This window comes from Micromys minutus (assembly GCF_963924665.1).
Source record: "Micromys minutus genome assembly, chromosome: 19".
NCBI lineage: Eukaryota > Metazoa > Chordata > Mammalia > Rodentia > Muridae > Micromys > Micromys minutus.
In genome coordinates this window covers 50,941,374-50,960,264 of record NC_137954.1, presented here as the reverse complement: position 1 = coordinate 50,960,264, position 18,891 = coordinate 50,941,374, and positions in this window count along the sequence as shown.

Genomic DNA, 18,891 nt, shown 5'->3' with positions numbered 1-18,891 from the left:
GCACCAAGGACACCAAAAGACCCAGATGCTCTACTGGTCAGTGAGCTTGTGTAACAGGTGCTGTGTGTTAGCCCCCCACTTGTGGAATTCCTTCTTATAATAATTAAATCTTAAGGAGGAGTGGGGCTTCCAATGGGCATTCCCCGTGGTCTCAACTCCACAAACCACAAAAGTAGTCCATGCCCTACCTTGCCCATAAACTGGGATGATGTATAGCTCATTCCTTAGCTCAGGGTGCTGGCATCCTCATCCTCCCAGGCCACCCCCGGGACAGAGTTTTGGGAAGTATGTGGGCTTACTCTTGCATTCTGGTAGTCCCTCTCCCAGTTCCTGAGTGAGAATATCCCACTTTTCCAACCTGGCAGCTAATTTACACAAGTCTGGGGTTAAAGTGGGCCACCAGCTGTAAAAAGGTGATTCTTTAGACATGGACCACACCTGTAGCTCACAGGACCTGCCATGTAACTCTAGCAGAGATACGGAGGTTGCTCAAGGTTCTTGAGACATCCTCTGCTGGCAACAGACAAACTAGTAGCCAGATCATAGTGTTTAGAATATCTTGAGTTTTAGGGAGTTGTCAATCTTTTCAATTTTCCAACTGAAAATGTCAGACTGCTCAGGTGATGAAGGGAGTTACACATGACAGGCTGTGATCCTGTCACCTTTCACCACCATTGGTGTAGTCAGCAAAACCAGGTATAGTCCCCTCCAGTGTGGTTTGAAGGTCAGGGTCTAATGGCATGCTACTTATACCAAGTTTCTGACTTTAAAAGGGTGAGCAGGCTCTGGAGTATCTGGGATATAGGCCAAAGCCAACAAAGCCCAGATTTCTTTTTGAATTGTCTGCATAGCCTTAAGTCTGACATATAAATCATTACCATTATGGCAAGTCAATTCAGGAACATTCCCCCAATAGGGTGAGAGGAGAAAGGGTCCCATATTGTATCTCCAAGTGGATCAAGTTGAAGCAGGAGGGGTTGTTCCTAACCTTAAAGAAAGCTAAAGGAGTGCCACATAGTTTGTTCCAGTCTCCAAGGTCAATGTAGTTAAGGTCTCTTTAGAGCTTTATTTATTTATTTATTTATTTATTTATTTATTTATTTATTTAATTTATTTATTTCCTGTCCTGAACTTTGGGGATGGTAAACACAATGAAGTTTCCAATTGGTCCCCAAGAAATGAGCTAATATCTATCTGACTTACTGAGGCAACAAAAGCTGGCCCATTGTCTGATTCAATTACCTTAGGGGTGCCAAACCTAGGGAAGATGTCTTCTAGAATCCTTTTAGCCAAATCTACTGCCATTTTTCTCTTTGTTGAGAAAGCTTCTACCTACCCAGAAAAGGTATCTACAAAGACTAATAGATACTTATATCCATATCTTCCTGGCTTAATCTCTGTAAAGTTGACTTCCCAGTAAACCCCAGGTCTATATCCCCTTGGCCGCTTTCCATTTTCTACCTTAGTTTTACATGTGTCACCTTCTGGCATGGCACACAGTTATCTGCTGCTTGTCCCGCTAGATGCCTCAACTATGGCACAAAAGAATTTGATCGCAAGATGATTCTCACAAATTTGTTGACCTCTAGATGAGTACATTGATGCATTTGCTTCAAGTCCAGTGCTGTACACCAGGTCCTGGATGGTGGCAATGAGCTCAACAGGTTATAGGGGTTAGGTACCATGGGGGTAGAGATTGGACACCATTTATTTACCTCTGAAATCTTGGACTGGCTGGCAGTCATTGGTTCTAGGTTTCTGCACAGGTGGGAAAGTTGGCACTTATGCAGAACCACTAATTGGAGTAGCCGGGTGATGTGTGGCTCTTTCTCTTAGATACCCCCCTTTTTTTCTGATAAACCTAGGTGGCTCACTGACCTTTTAGATTCTTTTTTGTTCACCCATCAGCCTATCTGGGACGATTGCCAGTAGCTTTTGCAGATTTTCTTTGCCACCGAGGAAAGGGAGCTTATTAATCTAGGGGCCAGAATGAATGTCCCCAGGGCAAATGAAACTCCCACTCAGAACCCTGCCGACATAGATGACTGATTCCCTCTCTGAAGATCAGACTGGGATTACAACTCTCCTGAAGGTAGGGAGCACCTAAAAGTCTACTGCCAGGCTCTGTTGGGAGGTCTCAAAGGAGCTGCAAATGCCCCACCAATTTGACCAATGTAATAAAAGTGAACCAAGGTACTGAGGAGTCTCTGGCTGTCTTTTAGAAGAAGCTTATGGAGGATTTTTGTCAGTATACCCTCTATGACCCAAGAAGTGAGAAACACAGGGCAACAGTGACTAGAGAGAGAGAGAGAGAGAGAGAGAGAGAGAGAGAGAGAGAGAGAGAGAGAGAGAGAGAGACAGAGACAGAAAGAGAGAGACAGAGAGACATAGAGACAGAGAGAAAGCAGAAAAAGATGCAGAAAAGGAATTTACAGAGGATGCTGGCCACAGTGGTGAGGGACAGGAAATCAGGAACCAAGTCTGGTATTAGGAGGGAGCCTTTTGATAAGGATCAATGTGCTTACTGTAAAGAAAAAGGCCACTGAGCCAGAGATTGTCCCAATAAGAAGAAAAGGGAAACCCTACAACAGGACCCCTGGACCCATGGCCCCAAAGTTCTGACCATACAAGAAGACAGCAACTAGGAGGAACAGGGTTCAGAACACCTACCTGATATGAAGGTAACCTTAAAAGTGGATGGGAAACATATCTAATTTCTTGTCAACACAGGATTCGGTCTTCTGTCCTGCTACGAACTGAGGGACCCATGTCAGAAAAAAGTCTTGGGTTCAAGGGGATACCTGCACCAAACAATATTCATGGACTACCCAAAGGTCTGTGGATCTCGGAGTGCGCCCGGTATCCCACACATTCATAGGAATGCCAGACTGTTTCAGCCCCTTGTTGGGGAGAAACCTCTTGACTAAGATGGGGGCACAGATTCACTTCCACCCTGATGGACCACAAGTTAGTGGGCCAAAAGGGGAGCCCATGAGGGTTCTAACCATCTGATTGGAGGACAAGTATCACCTCTTTGAGCAAGTCTTTGTAGATACCTTTTCTGGGTAGGTAGAAGTCTTCTCAACAAAGAGAGAAATGGTGGTGGCTAAAAGGATTCTAGAAGATATATTCCCTAGGTTTGGCACCCCTAAGGTAATTGGATCATACAGTGGCCCAGCTTTTGTTGCCCTGGTAAGTCAGATATTAGCTCATTTCTTGGGGAACAATTGGAAACTTTATTGTTCTTACCATCCCCAAAGTTCAGTATAGGTAGAAAGAATTAATAGAAGTTTAAAAGAGACCTTAACTACATTAACCTTGGTGACTAGTGCAGACTGCATGGTGCTCCTTCCTTTAGCCCTTTTTAAGTTTAGGAACAGTCCCTCCTGCTTCAACTTGACCCCGCTTGAGATACTATATATGACTCCTGCCCCTCTCACCCTATTAGGAGATGTTCCTGAATTGACTTGCCATAATGGTAATGATTTATATGTCAGACTTAAGGCTCTGAAGACAATTGAAAAATAAGTCTTGGCTCTGCCATTGCTTATGCTCCAGCTCCTCGAAGGGAGACTGCTCACCCTTTCCAAGTCCGTGTGAGACACCATCAGACCCAGACTCTCAAACCATGTTGGAAGGGATCATACCTGGTTTTGCTGACTATGCCAATGGCTGTCAAGGTGGACAGGATCAGAGCCTGGATACATGCCTTCCATGTGAAACCCGCTCCAGCACCTGAGTCATCTGACATCTCCAGTTGGAAAGTCAAAAAGACCTAAAACACCCTAAAACTCAAGATCTGTCAAATGTCATGACCTGGTTACTAGTTTGCCTATCTCTGATGCAGGACACCTCAGGAACTATGAGCACCCCACATACCCCTGCTAGACTTATATGGTAGGTTCTATCAGTCACAGGAGATGTGGTGTGGTCCACATCTAAGGAATCACCCCTTTATACCTGGTGGCCCACTTTGACCCCTGATTTGTGGATATTAGCTGCTTGATTGGACAAGTGGGATATTCCCACACAGGAACTGGGAAAAGGGCTATCCCCTAACTTCAGGAGTCATTCACCTCCCTGCCAGAGGTAGTCGTACAGCACGAGAGAGAGCTATACCTATTGCTTTTTACAGCAAGGGAGGTTATGCATGGCCTTAGGAGAGGAACGCTGTTTTTATGTAGACCTCTCAGGGGTAGTTAAAGATAACATGGCTAAGGTTTGAGAAAGGCTGGCCAAAAGTAAAAAAGAAAAAGAGGCTACCCAGGGATGGTTTGAGTGGTGGTTTAACTCTTTCTAATGGCTGACCACTTTAGTTTCAACTCTGATAGGACCTTTGATGACCATATGTTTGCTCCTAACCTTTGGTCCTTGCATTTTGAGTCACTTAGTTGTTTTCATCTTGGAACCTTAACACTGTACAAATAATGGAGCTCAAACAAAGTATGAGGCTGTGGAGCAGGAGGAACTTTGATTTCAAGATTGGCCTAAGTAAAGGAGGGGAATGAAGAAGTCCCAGTGGGAAATTCTCTACCCTGACACTCCTACCTTCCACATTTCATAGATTCTCCTTCTTCTCCCCACCTGTCCTTCCTTGAGTAAATAATTCATAGGAGAATGGCAGAATGTGCTGACTGATAGCCATCTGACCCTTTGGAAAGTCCCAGTTACGGTCCTGACACATATGCTCACTAACCTACAGGTTTAAAGATCAATATGCTTAGCCAATTATTTTGAATAACCTTGTTGATGTAAACCTCTATCTCTAAAAAGTATAAAAGCTACTTATAACAACCTTCTGGAGTCGCCTCTCCTTCGGGTGTAGGACAACCCTGAAGTCCTAGACCAATAAACCTTTTGCTTTTGCATTGATTGCTGCCTCTGTGTTGCCTCTGTGTGTCTTTGTGAGAGGGTCTCCTGGATACAACGGCTCTCTGAGTCTTCACAGTGCATGACAAAAGTAGCCAAACTGAGGTTGTATTTACTGTGTACTTGATTTTATAATTCAGAAAAACATTTCCCTCTAATTTTTTAATTGTAAAGTTTTTTCTGTCTTTAGAGACTATACTAATTACATAATAGACTATTCAATACAGTCTTTTAAAAGAACTCTATTCTTATTTGTTCGTAAAATACTGCATAAATTTTGTCTAATTAAATTAAGTCATTATTTTCATAAACTATCATTTCAATAGTAAAGCACTTATATTTTGTAATATCTCTGCTTAAAATAATTTGCAAGGTTATTTTATCTTTAACTGAGAACCTTGGACTGTTATTAACAGAAAAATCATTGAATACTGCGCTATAAATTAGTAAGTACAGTTTGAAATTTATTCATTTTTGTGTCCTGATTTATTTCCTGCATAGAGCTTAGCCTTTTGTTCCCATCGATATATTCATTTTTGCTACCTAAACAGAAACATGCATTGCTAGCAAGTTGTGTTTTGTGTATTAACATGGGACTGTACCCAGATGCATGCACATGCTGAAGAATTTGACAGTCTGTTCCAATGGGAAAAGATTTCCCATTGTGACTAGGGCCTGGAACATAGCAGCCAGTAGTCAGATTCGCCTGGGGGTAAAAAAATGACAGATTGTTTTGTCTGCAGATTCTTAGTTATTGATCTCCTAATTCTACAAAGATTAAATAGAAACTTCACATCCACAAAGTGGCATTCTTAGGGATTAAGAAGATTAATGGCAATGTTGAAGAGCAGACCCATGGGCCTCTTCCATGCCAAACTCTTAGCCCCTGGGATTTTTAATACTAATGAGTATCTGTACTGTTGTATTCAGAGGTAAGGTGGGCCTTCTTAACAACAGTCATCTTCCTGGAAGACAGTTGCTCAGTTGGAGTCTGTGTCAGTTCTCTGACAGATATGAAATTTATACAAACATTTATGCACTGCCACCGGAAAGGAAGACAGGTAAGAGACAATGGTGACTGATTTTCATGAGTAGTAAGGAAAGACTTACTGAAGAAGGCTGGAAAGAAAGAACTCCCCACATAGCCTTCTTACAACTTCACATAGCCTGGAGTGAGAATTAAATCCAGGGCTTAGACTTAAATCTCAGTAACAGGCCTACCACAGCAAAACCCGGAGGCAGGCACATAACTCTCATCCCCAGGGTAGTAGGTGTGAAGTGAATTGATATAACCATTAACCAGGAGATACCAGTTTCTCCTGGTGCTGGGCATTAGGGATTGGGGTCGAGCTATCTTCACTCTCAGTATTGTAAGTCCTGTTGGAAGCTGGTTTTTATTATGAAGGACTGGTCTGTACCATACTTCTTTCAGTCACTGGTACCACAGCTGTCCCAGTGCTGCTCCTTAAAGAAAAAACCCTTAACACTTGCCTCTGGTTCCGCCAGAAACCGCACTCCAGTGTAACCAAATGTAATGGGACTTCCTCTTGGTGAATGCAAAGTCAATGAGCACAAGCCAAAGTCAAAAGAACAGAGAAGGACCTAGTACTTTGAGCAAATGAGGAAAGCTATGGGGTAATTTACAGTCAGTATCCTCGCAGCGCAGAGAAAGCATGGATAGTGGTTTTTCCTATGTCCATGTAGGGTACATGTAGGATGAGCACATTTCTAAGCATGCTCAGATTAAGGTCATAATCAAATATTTAGAAAGGAAAGATGGAAGACTCAAACTTGTTTCTAAATATATTCAACTCCAGGGCACAGAGCACTTTTTGAAAAAGGAGAAAGAGTGGATGTAAATTATTTCTGACATGCTCAGTTCAGCACTATAATGAGCCATGATGTAGCCACTACATCAACTTAAAAAGGATGAGTCAGAGCCGCTTATTGACCTTAGGTTTATAGAAGGTCCTCTGAGGAGTTTTAGTTGAAACAAAAACAGAACAATGGTGAAGTTACAGCAGGATTCTTTAGAGGAATTCAACTTTTCCTCCAGGAAGTATAGGCATTTTTTTCTTAAAGTTTTCTTCCTCATTAAATGTCTAACTGCTGATAGCCAGAATCTCGATCAGCTATGGTGCAGGCACTGGCCCACCCTGACATAGTGCAGGTCCTTGTGGTGCAACCTTGCTTAGTGCCAGCAGCCCTGGTGACTTGGAGGCAGTCTTCTAACAACTTTGTACAGCCTAGAGTGGAGAAAGACTCCATTCACTGGAGGTAAAATAAGGTAGGTTTGCATAAAACTTTGTTGGACTAGTGAAATCTAATACTGGGAAGAACCTAATGAGTCCCATTCACAGTCAAGTGAGGCCAGAGATGACAGTCTATTGTCGATTTCAGTATCTCCAAAGGCTAGAAGGTTAATTCCTGTATGACTGTTCTTCCTGCATTTTTCTTGGTTTTGCTTGTTATTTTGTTTTTCTGGTTTGTTTTGTATTTTGAGCCAGGTTCTCATGTTGCTCATATGGTCTCAGACTTGCAATGTGGCTGAGGCAGGCCTCAGAGTTTTGATTTTCTTAAATCTATCTTTTAAAATTTATATTTATTTATTTGTGTGTATGTATATATATGTCTCTCTGTCTCTGTCTCTCTTTATCTCTCTCTCTCTCTCTCTCTCTCTCTCTGTGTGTGTGTGTGTGTGTGTGTGTTTGAGTGCAGGCATGTGTACTTTAAGGTCTATAAAAAGAAAGTATACCAATGTTATTATGTAGTTTTGGAATAACCTTAACTTATTTTATTTCTGCAGTTACTTCTGTCAGATATCCTCTCCCTTTCAATAACACTCCTTAATATTTTTGTACCCAAGTACATTTTACTTTCTTGATGATGAATAAGAGGTGGATAAATACTGAGTTAGATATTATCTACTTTGAAAGCATCAACTTTGTTCATTTCAAGTTTACAAGGTTTGAGATATGATTAAATTTAGTGTTTATGTTTGAAACAACATTCTGAGGAACAAAGAATTCTTCCATAGATATTCCATTCAAGCCTTAAAATAAGAACTAGGTACACAACATCTAGAAAATCTAGAATAGTATGAAAAGACTAAATCTATAAATTTATATATGAATTTATAATAGGGACAGAGAAAGAAAAAGAAGCCTAGATCAAAAGCACAGAAGATATTTTAACAAAATCATAGGAAGAAGCTTTCCAAACCTAAAAAAGGAGCTGCCTATCAAGGCACAAAAACCATAAAGAACATCACATAGACTGGACTAGAAAAGAAATTCCCCATATCACATAATAATCAAAACACTAAATGTTCAGAACAAAGAAAGATAACAAAAGCTAAAAGAAAAAAAAAATACAAAGTTATATAAAGGCAGGTATATTGGAATAACACCTGATTCCTCCATGGAGACCCTGGAAGCCAGAATAGCCTAAGCAGGGGCCCTACAAACTCTGAAAGATCACAGATATCAGTGCAAAATACTATGGACAAAAACAAAACAAAACAAAACAACAACAACAACAAAAACTAATCATGATCAACAGAGAAAATAAAATCCAGGATTAAAACCAAACATAAGCAGTTTGTCTGCACCAACCTAGCTTTACTGAAGGAAGTAAGAGAAAATTTCCATTTTGAAGAGATTAACCATACCCAAGAAGATACAAGAAATAAATAATCCCAGACCACTCCTTAAAAAATAGGAAAATTATCCCAGAAAAAAGTAACAGCAATCAATAAAAATTGCTCATTGAGAACTCTCAATATTGATGGTGTCAGTCTTCCAATAAAGACACAGAAAAAGATTGCATCAGAAAACATGATTCATCCTTCTTAGGCATCTCAGGAGCATATCTCACCGTCAAAGGTAGATGTAACCTCCAGGTAAAAGAATAGTAAAAGGTTTTCCAAGCAAATACACCAAGAAGTAAGCCCATGTAGCCATTAGATTACCTGACAAAATAGACTTCAAGCCAAAAATCATCAGAAGACACTACTAACTCAATAGAGGAAAAAACCCAAGAGAATATAATAATTCTAAACATTTATGCATTGAAAAAAACTTAATTCATAAAAGAAAAATTACTATGGCTAAAAACACATGTTCACATTCACAGAGTGTGGGAAGCCCTAACCACAGGACTATTGCTTTGACATCATCATCGCTATTTAAACTTTATCTGCCATTTCTGAAGTTACAAACAAAGCCTGCTTTAGTTTCTCTTCTTGCATTAGTTCTCAGTTATGCAGGTTCTCACTTGTGCAGGTTCTCACTTGTGCAGGTTCTCACTTGTGCAGGTTCTCAGTTATGCAGGTTCTCCCTTGTGCAGGTTCTCACTTGTGCAGGTTCTCACTCGTGCAGGTTCTCACTCGTGCGGGTTCTCACTTATGCGGGTTCTCACTTGTGCGGGTTCTCCCCTATGCGGGCTCTCACTTGTGCAGGTTCTCAGTTATGCAGGTTCTCACTTGTGCAGGTTCTCACTTATGCAGGTTCTCACCTGTGCAGGTTCTCACTTGTTCAGGTTCTCACTTGTGCAGGTTCTCACTTGTGCAGGTTCTCACTTGTGCGGGTTCTCACTTATGCGGGTTCCCACCTATGCAGGTTCCCACCTGTGCAGGTTCTTACCTGTGCAGGTTCTCACTTGTGCAGGTTCTCACTGATGCAGGTTCTCACTTGTTCAGGTTCTCACTTGTGCAGGTTCTCACTTATACAGCTTTTCACTTAAGCATGTTCTCACTGCATAAGTTCTCACTTTAGTTTCTCTTCTTGCACATGTTTCCTTATACTGTATCTAGAGCTGTTTCCTTTAGGTATTTCCTGCCTGTGACCAGTTACCATAAATAAATCAGATTTCTTGTTGCCCCATTTTCCCTTTCAGTATATAACCCTTGCCATAAAAGTTGGACTTGGTCAGAATGCTCTGTCTTGTCCCATTACTTAGTGTCCGGTTCCTTTCTTTTCACCCCTCTCCCAGGTCAGCCATTGACTGACCTGTAGACCTGGTCAACAGAATAACAGTGGGTTACTTTAATACCTTTTTCTCTCCAATAGAAAGGTCATTCAGAGAAAAAAATTAAAAAGAAAAATGCTGGAATTAAATAACATCATAAATCAAACAGGCCTGTGAGATATCTGCAGAACAATTCACTCAGACACAAACAAATTTACTTTCTTATTAACAGCTCATGGTATTTTCTGCAAAATTGAACCCATACTTGGATAAAAACAAGATATGAAAAAAACTCAAGCACTCTTTATTCTATCTGACCACTGTGGATTATGGATATCAACAACAGAAAATGATAGCAGCAGCTGCAACAGAAAATATAGAAAATCATGGAAAGAGAAAAACTAGACAGTAAAAGAAAAATGAATCAAGACAGAAACCAAGAAAGAAATAAAAGACATGTTATAACTAAATGAAAATGAAAACATAACATACCCAAACTCTTGGACACAAGGAAGGTGGTAGTAAGAGTCAAGTTCATGTTCAATATCATTGGCTGTCCCCAGAATGGAAATTGAGATTTCATCTGTACCTGTCCGGTTGTCTAAGATCAACAAAACAAGTGACAGCTCATGCTGACTACGGTATGGAGTAAGAAAACTCATCCATTGCTGGTGAGAGTGCAGACTTGTACAGACACTATGGAAATCAGTGTGGCAGTTTTTCCTGGAGTCAGGAATAGGTCAAAATGTATCCCTGCAAGATTCATGGTTAGCAGCAAAAGATCCACAAAGAAAACTCATTTCAGCCTGGCTTAGTCAGCAGGAGTCTGACTCCAGCTGAGTTATTGCCAGCATTTTAAACACAGTACTATTTGAGAAACAGTTTTCTGCTGTAATACAATCCTTGGTGCTCAAGGAGGCAAAATTAGTTCAAAACTAAACATCAGCATAAGTATATAGGGAGCATCTGGCACCGTCTTTGTCATACATATAGCTTAAAGGTCATTTGGGCTATTGGCCATTTCCAGTCACAATTTTGGGAGCTTGATGTGGCCTAGCCCTTCAGATAACACAAACCAGATGGTTAATCACCACCAATTCACCCTTCTTTCCTTTCAGAGTATAATCCTGCTTGCTTAACATTCCTGCTTTCCTTGAAGTCTAATGGGCACAAGGGCCTTCATGCTTCCAACACCTCCAGATCCAGTTAAACTGCTCTTGGGTATAGACACAATGACATGTGCTTAAGCATGCTCATTGCTGATCTAGTCATAATTTCCAGTATTTAAAACAACCTGGACATCCCTAGACAGAAGAATAGATAAAAAAAAAATGTAGTATGTTTACACAATGGAGCATTCTTCAGCTGTTAAAAAAAATGATGTCATGAAATTTGCAGGAAAAAATGGACTGAACTTGAAAAAAATTCATCTTGAGCTATCTCAGATTCAGAAAGGTAAATATGGTATGTATTCACTTATATGTATATATTTGATGTTAATAATAACACAGCTACAATGTATAAAACAACAGAGGGGAGATACAGAGTAGAGGACTAGAGGGAACAGAGAGCTCTCATTAAGAAAGTGAACTAGAATAGATAAATATGAATGGAAGGGTAGCGGCTAGAACGCAAAGATCCTTCAGGGAGGAGGAGGGGTAGAGGGTGTGGGAAAGAATATGGGAGAGACAGCTAGGGCCATTTGAGGGGAAGTGTGGTGACCTAGCAAGTAGACAATTCTAAAATATATGCTTATATGAAAGCAATCTAAATGAAATTGCCAAATACTGGGGGAGACAGAATCCCAGCAGGCCAGCTCTTATGACAAACCAAGTTTCCAATACTGGGACTGGATTACATCTAGTTGAGTTGTTAGCCAAAGAGGCCCCACAGACATCCCCAGGCAATCCCTGCGGTTGTTCCCCACAGACTAACATCAAGATCCCATTGCTGGGACAACACCCACACAAGTCATTGAACATGGAGGTGTTAAGTCAGGTGGATCCATAAAGACTTCTATATTCATGTGTCTTTGCTACAGAATGGTACTCTGCACACCATCAAAAGAGAAATGTAAACACCAAGCCAGCCACAAACCCTTTATTCACAATGGTGTCCTGCCAGCAAGATATGCTAGGATAACGATGGTACAAAGGTCGTGGGAGTAACCAACCAATATCTGATCTGACTTCAGACCTACTTCATGATATAGTACCCAGGCCTGACACTTCCTGGGTGACCAAGAACCTGAAATTAGGTAGCCCAGGGACCTAGGATAGAACCAAATATTTAATACTGGTATTTTTTAAAGAGCAAAAATGTAGTTATAAAATGAATCCTGATGATATTCTTCTATAAGTTAGTTTCTTGTTCAGCCACCATCAGAGAAGCTTCCTCCTGCAGTAGATGAGAACAAATTCAGAATCCCACAGCTAAACATTAAGGAGAGAGTTAGAAACCTCTGTATACTCATCCCCAAATGTGATGTCTCCATTAAGTACCTTCCCACAGAACAGGAAGCAGAAAGAGTTTGGGGGGGGGGGCTGGAGAGATGGCTCAGTGGTTAAGATCACTGATTGCTCTTCCCAAGGTCCTGAGTTTGAATCCCAGCAACCACTTGGTGGCTCACAACCATCTGTAATGAGATCTGGTGCCCTCTTCTGGTGTGTCTGAAGACAGCTACAGTGTACTTATATATAATAAATAAATAAATCTTAAAAAAAAAAAAAGAGAGAGAGCCAAGGGGGATGGAAGACATCAAGGAAACGAAGCTCTTTGAATCAACATAAGGAAAAGTCATATGAACTTCCAGGATACAGCAGCACACAGGAACTACATGAGTCTCTACCAGGTCCTTTTCACATGTACTTTGGCATCTAGTTTAGGGTTTTTATGGGGTTCCTGAGTGTGAAATGAATGGATCCATGATTTTGATGCCTTTTCTTGGGATCTTTTCCTTTTGTTGGTTTGTCAAGTTTGAAGTAATATTTTTTCTTTTATCTGACTGTTTTATTTTATTACATTGTTAAAAACAAATGAATGAAAACGAGCCAATAGGGTAAAGGTTAACAACAACTGTCATTTATCAGTGAGACCAGGGTAGATCTCATGTTCAAAAGTAGTTGACCAAAAGGTTGACTCCAACGTTTTATGGGTTTGCTTACTTTTTTTGGAGGGGGGCATGGTTGTTTGGTTACAGTTTGATGTTTTCTTTTCATTTTGGATGACATTTTATTTCGTTTTCTTGGTTTTAAATAGTTTTGTTCTTGTATTGGTTTTTGTTTACTTTTTGAGACCTAGGCTCTAAGACAAGGCTTCTCAACCCACGGGTTGCATATGATATTTAAATCATTAATTCATTACAGTAGCAAAATTACAAATGTGAAGTAGCAAGAAAAGTAATTTTATGGTTGGGGTCACTGCAGTACAAGGAACTGTATTAGGGTCACTGCATTAAGAAGGTTGAGAACCATTGTGAAGATGATGTCAGAAAGCAAACCAGGAGACTTTGCTAACTCAAGATCTACAAAATAGATCTTGATATACATATTACCAAAATGTATAGATATGCCAGAAATCTGCTGAGAATTTACTTATTTGAGACACAGTGTCAGTATTTCCATGGCTGGTCTGGAATTTGGTCTGTAGATGAGGCTGGACATGAACTCCAAGATCTGCCTGTCTCTGCCCCTGCTCCTTTGAGTACACCAGCTATAAGTGACACCGTACAGAGACATACAGGTTGTTTCTTAGCCTCACCATGCCAAATGAGGATGCTCTTAGAATTCCAGTCCAAGGTTCCTTACATGCCTGCCCACTGTGAAGTTCATGCTGTGATGTCAATATTTAGTACTAATGTTTGAGTAGCAAATCAGAGAGGCCCTGTGTGGTTCATTAGCATCGGTGTTCAGTTTTTTTTTTAACTAATATTTTTGGGTTTTATTCAAGACAGAGTTTCTCTGTCTTTCCTGGGACTCACCCTGTAGATCAGGCTGGCCTTGAACTCAGAGATATGCCTTTCTCTCCCTCCTGGGTGCTGGGATTAAAGGTACCTAGCTAAAGACTAGTATTTTAAGGTGGTCAATTTTTAGATTTTACAACAAGACCAAGACCAAGTACAGTTTAGCTGTGTCCTGGCAAGGCTTGTGTTGCATAGGAGGGAAAATATTATTTTTATCCTCATAAGGCCCATGACTTAGGTTCCAATAACAGAGGACAAATTGATAATAACCCATGAAATTAGTTAGTATGTGCTTTACTTGACAGGAGAGGCTTTGTAAGGTAAACAAGTGGTGTTCCCTCTTTAAATAAAACCAGAGTTACCTTTAAACTTTGAGGGCTGCCACACAGTAGGTGTGATAAGGAATGGTTGGTGTTGAAGAACTATGACAGAGCAAAGACAATGATCTAATGGTCACAAGTCAGGGCCACTTAGAAAAGCCTCTTAGTTCTGACTCTTGAAAGTTTGGTCTTTGGAGAGAAGGCTCTTGTCATGAAAAGGATAAAGAGAATGGGGAGTGGGGATATATTCTATGGAGGTGTGGAAGGCGGATGCCTCTGAGGCATTACTCTGTTTGTCTCTCCCTGTCTCTGTCTCTCTGTCTTTCACTCCCCCCCCCCCACTACCCTCTTAACTCCCTTCTCCATGCCCCGAATAAACTCTATTCGATTCTATACTATACCATCTTGTGGCTGGTCCCTCAGAGGGAAGGAAATGGGGAGAGAAGGGCCAAAGGGGTAAGAAAGCAAGAGGGCAAGAGGGCAAGAGGGCAAGAGATGCAAAACAGCAAGAGAGTAAGGAGGGGGCAAGTAGCCCCTTCTATAGTGCCAGGCATACCTGGGTGTTGCCAGGTAACTGTGGGGTAGAGTTTAGACAGAATACTAGCATGCCTTCCTTACTGTTGAATAATCATCTCCTCTCATTTGAGCCTTGAGATCTGCTCTGGCTGAGAAGTGCCTGAGGCAGGGACCGCCTTTTTCTCAGATACCTTTAGTTTAAAATGTTCAATATGCTATGATATTACATTTTGGGGTAGCATGTTCTGAACCTCATCAAGAAACAAAACCAAAAATTCTTAACAATATTTTGACTATCTCTGTTTTAATTTGCTGACACATACTCATACTCTTTACTGTTGACCTGAAAGTGTGTGTGTGTGTGTTTGTGTGTGTGTGTGTGTGTGTGTGTGTATGTGTGTGTGTGTGTGTGTGTGTGTGTGTAGTACCCAATGTCCATCAGATGGTATCCAGTGTAAGGGACTTGTTTTGCTTTTGGGTTGGCTGTCAGTCAGCAAGTCCTAATGACCTTCCTGTCTCTGACCCTATAGCACTGGGGCTGGTTATAGGCATGAGACCATATGTAGCTTCTTTAAGCAAGTCATGGGACTTTCAGCTTTTTATAAGCTACACAAAACATTAAATATTTTATTATAAAACAGGTCTTGTGTAAATAATTACAGAAAATTTAATAAAGCTAGCCTTTTGTGTGATGAAGAATAGTTTTGATATTTGTTTTTGTGATAAGGTTTCATATAGCCCAGTGTGGTTTGAAATTAAAAAAGAACTTATTTGTGGTATGTGTATATATGTTTGTATGAATGTATATGTGTGTTGGATGTGAGTCAGTGCAGGTGTAATGTTCTGTGGTATGAACATGGAGATCAGAGGCTAACTTTCAGTCAGCTCTTCCTTCCACTATCAGTCCAAGGGATTGGTTTGCTCAGTCAACACTTTAACCCACTGAGTCCCCACATACCCGTAAATTCACTGTGCAGCCAAGGATAAACTTGAACTTTGATCCTCTTACTTCCGAGAGCTGGGATTACAGATGGGCACCATCCCACCGGGTTTTATGCTATGTAGGAGACCAAACCCAGGGTTTGTGTATGTGAGGCATGTACTCTACCAATTGAGCTTTAGGTACATGTGAAGTACTTGAAATGACAAAGAGAACAATTAACTCTGGGCGCCTGTGGACTCTGCGCATCTTCAGTATCAGTCCCCTTCCCTGCGTCGGAGGTACTTACCAGTCTGAGTTGTGCTCAGCTGCTGGGAATGGAAGTTGTCTTTGCCGATGAAGGTAAAACAGTGTTTTCCTTTGGAATTTGACTAATTTTTCATGTTAAGTTCATTTCAGCGCTCTAACTTGCCTCTACTGTGTTTTGTCTTTGAATCTCCTTGAACGGGCCATTACATTCTAGTTCCTGCAACAATTAAAAATATTCTTTAGGTCTTTATTTTTGTACTAGCTACATGTTTTGTATTGTTTCAAAAAAGGCAGTGTGTGCATATGTGTATGTGTGTGTGTGTGATATGAACGTGTTGCATGTATATATGGGCATGTATATTGGGTGTGGTGTCTGTGTAGGTATGTGTGGTATGTGTTTTTGTGTTTCAAAATTCAAAGTCCATTACCAGGGAAGTAAGTTTAGTTTCTTCGATGATTGTTTGGTCCACGCTTAGTGAGCACCAACTGTTTAGCATGGAGACTGGAATACACCAACTATGAACAAGCAGACCCTTTTATGATCCAGAGCCTCCCTTGTCTTTCCTATTGTCTAGTGAGACTCACGGTCTCACTACAAACATTTATATTGGACAGACCCACTGTTAGAATTGTAATTTGGTATATTTGGGTTGAATAAGATTTTCCAACCTGGACTTTAGGCCTTACAGATATGTTTAACAATTCTGCTATGAGAAAAATATTCTTTCATTCTGAGGAACTTCTGCTGATTAAACAGAAACCAGAATAACCTCAGCTTTTGAAATATGTGCTGTCCATGAGAAGATTAGCACTAACCTGCAAATGAACTTTTAATTAGCACTACTGTCTTGAGAACTGCACGCATTACCTGTAGAATGCATTTTTCCAGTGATGTCATCAGTATTGGATGTTTTTATTCATTGAGATTGTCTTCAAAGGCAAAAGAACATTTATGAATACTTGATTTTCATCCATTTAAGAAGGATGTAAATTTAGAAAGGATTTGTCTTCCTGTACAGATAATGTACTATGGGTCAAAGAGATGCTTTAGATGCCTCTTCACCTAGTCTCCTACCAAGTGAGGAAAAGTTGTTGAAAGGTCTTTAGCACTGTGAGGTCATATCAAGTGTTATGCATAGAATGATGAATAATATTTCTATTTGAGTTCTTCCAGTGCCTGCTCCTCTGCCTCATGCCAAATGGTGCTGGAGCTGGAGATATAAAGAGCATTAACCACAACATATAACCTATATATATCAAATTATATAGACACACTTGTATGTATGTATAGATTTAAAAACTTAGAATCATTCAATACATTTAACTGAATTTTCATTTTATATATAATTGTTTATCAGAGGTAGCGTTTTAGTCAGAAAAGATGTGTCTGATCAGTACAGTGAAGCCTCTAGGTAGGAACCAGCTTGGCTGTGTTCAATAAGAGATGTAAGAGTTGTTTTCAGCAGTAGGGTCTTACAATCAGTTTGTGGAGAGCAACCTGAGATATTTGAGAGTTTCCGGTTAGTTGAATATTTCTTAAGTTTCTCAGACATTTGTGTTTTATCTTTTGAGAACTCCATTTTGTCTTTTACTCCATTTTAAAATCAGGTTACTTGTTTTCTTGATGTCCAGATATATATTAGTTTTTATATATTTCAGGTGTTACCACAGTATTATATATGCAATTGGCAATGATATTTTCCCATTTTGTAGCCTGCTGCTTTTTCCAAATGATAGTTCCTTGATATAGAAAAACTTTCCACTTCATGAGATTCCATTTATTAATTGTTGAATGTGCTGCCTGTGCTATTAGTATCTGTTCTATTAGATTTAGGGGCCTGATGTTCTATTAGATTTAGGGGCCTGATGTTCTATTAGATTTAGGGGCCTGATGTTCTATTAATTAGATTTAGGGGCCTGATGTTCTATTAGATTTAGGGGCCTGATGTTGAGGTCCTTGATCCATTTGGAGTTGAGGTTTGTGTAAGGTGACAAATATAAAGCTATTTGCATTCTTCTTTCTATATGCAGTCATTCAATTGGACCAGCAATTTTTCAATGATGCTTTTTTTTTCTAGTGTGTTTTTGGAACTTTCTCAAAAATCAGTGTTCATAGGTTGTGTGCTTAGGTCTGAGTCTGCAATTTAATTCCACTGGACAAATTGTCTGTGTATAGGCTAATGCCATGCTGTTTGTATTATTATAACACCACTTGAGATCTGGAATGGTGATACCTTCTTTTATTATTCAGGAGTGTTTTAGTTATCCTGGTTTTTTTTTTTTTTTGTGTCCCTATGAGCTAAAATTGTCTTCCCAAGATCATGTTTCCTGTTCTCAGCATTCCTTACTTTCCTACAGAATTCTGTAGTGTGCAAGCTGTGTGAGCTTTCCCCTTCCACACTTGCATGTCTATTAGTGTCACCCTTGTTCAGCTCATGTTTAGTCAGTCATGTCAGCGAGACATCATGGTTGTTGCTTCTGACATTCCTGGGAAACACAATCTCACAAGCTCCATTTCTCTAGTCTTATTCTGCATCCCTTCTGTAATGATTCCTGGGCCTTGGCTCAGGAGTCGTTTTGTAAATAGGTTCATTGGAACTTGGCCCTACAACTTCAAGTTGATTGTGACCTTCAGAACTGTTCTCCATAGTGCAGTTCCTTGATGAGGGGTGAAAACTACAGTTACCTGTGGACATAGGGACACACATGTAGAACAGGTTAGAGATTGTAGTAGTGGCTATTGTATATTTTCCTACTATTGGAGATACAGTAACTTTTTATTCTAGGTATGCTACCTATTGCCTCCTAGTCCTTCAAATCTGTTCACATAACACAAACTATACAATAAAGTGAATATTACTATGTGAATAAATCTATGATTTTCATCAGCAGAAATTTATAGCTCTTTATAGTATTTAGACATCCTTTTACTTCTCAGGAAAAACAGTAAAATATTAACTACTGTTTGAGAAAGATTAAAAGGCTCTCCATCCCTGAAACACAAATGAGAAATCTTATTTTTAAATAAAAACCAATTTAAGAATTGACAACTGGTGCTGGAGAGATGG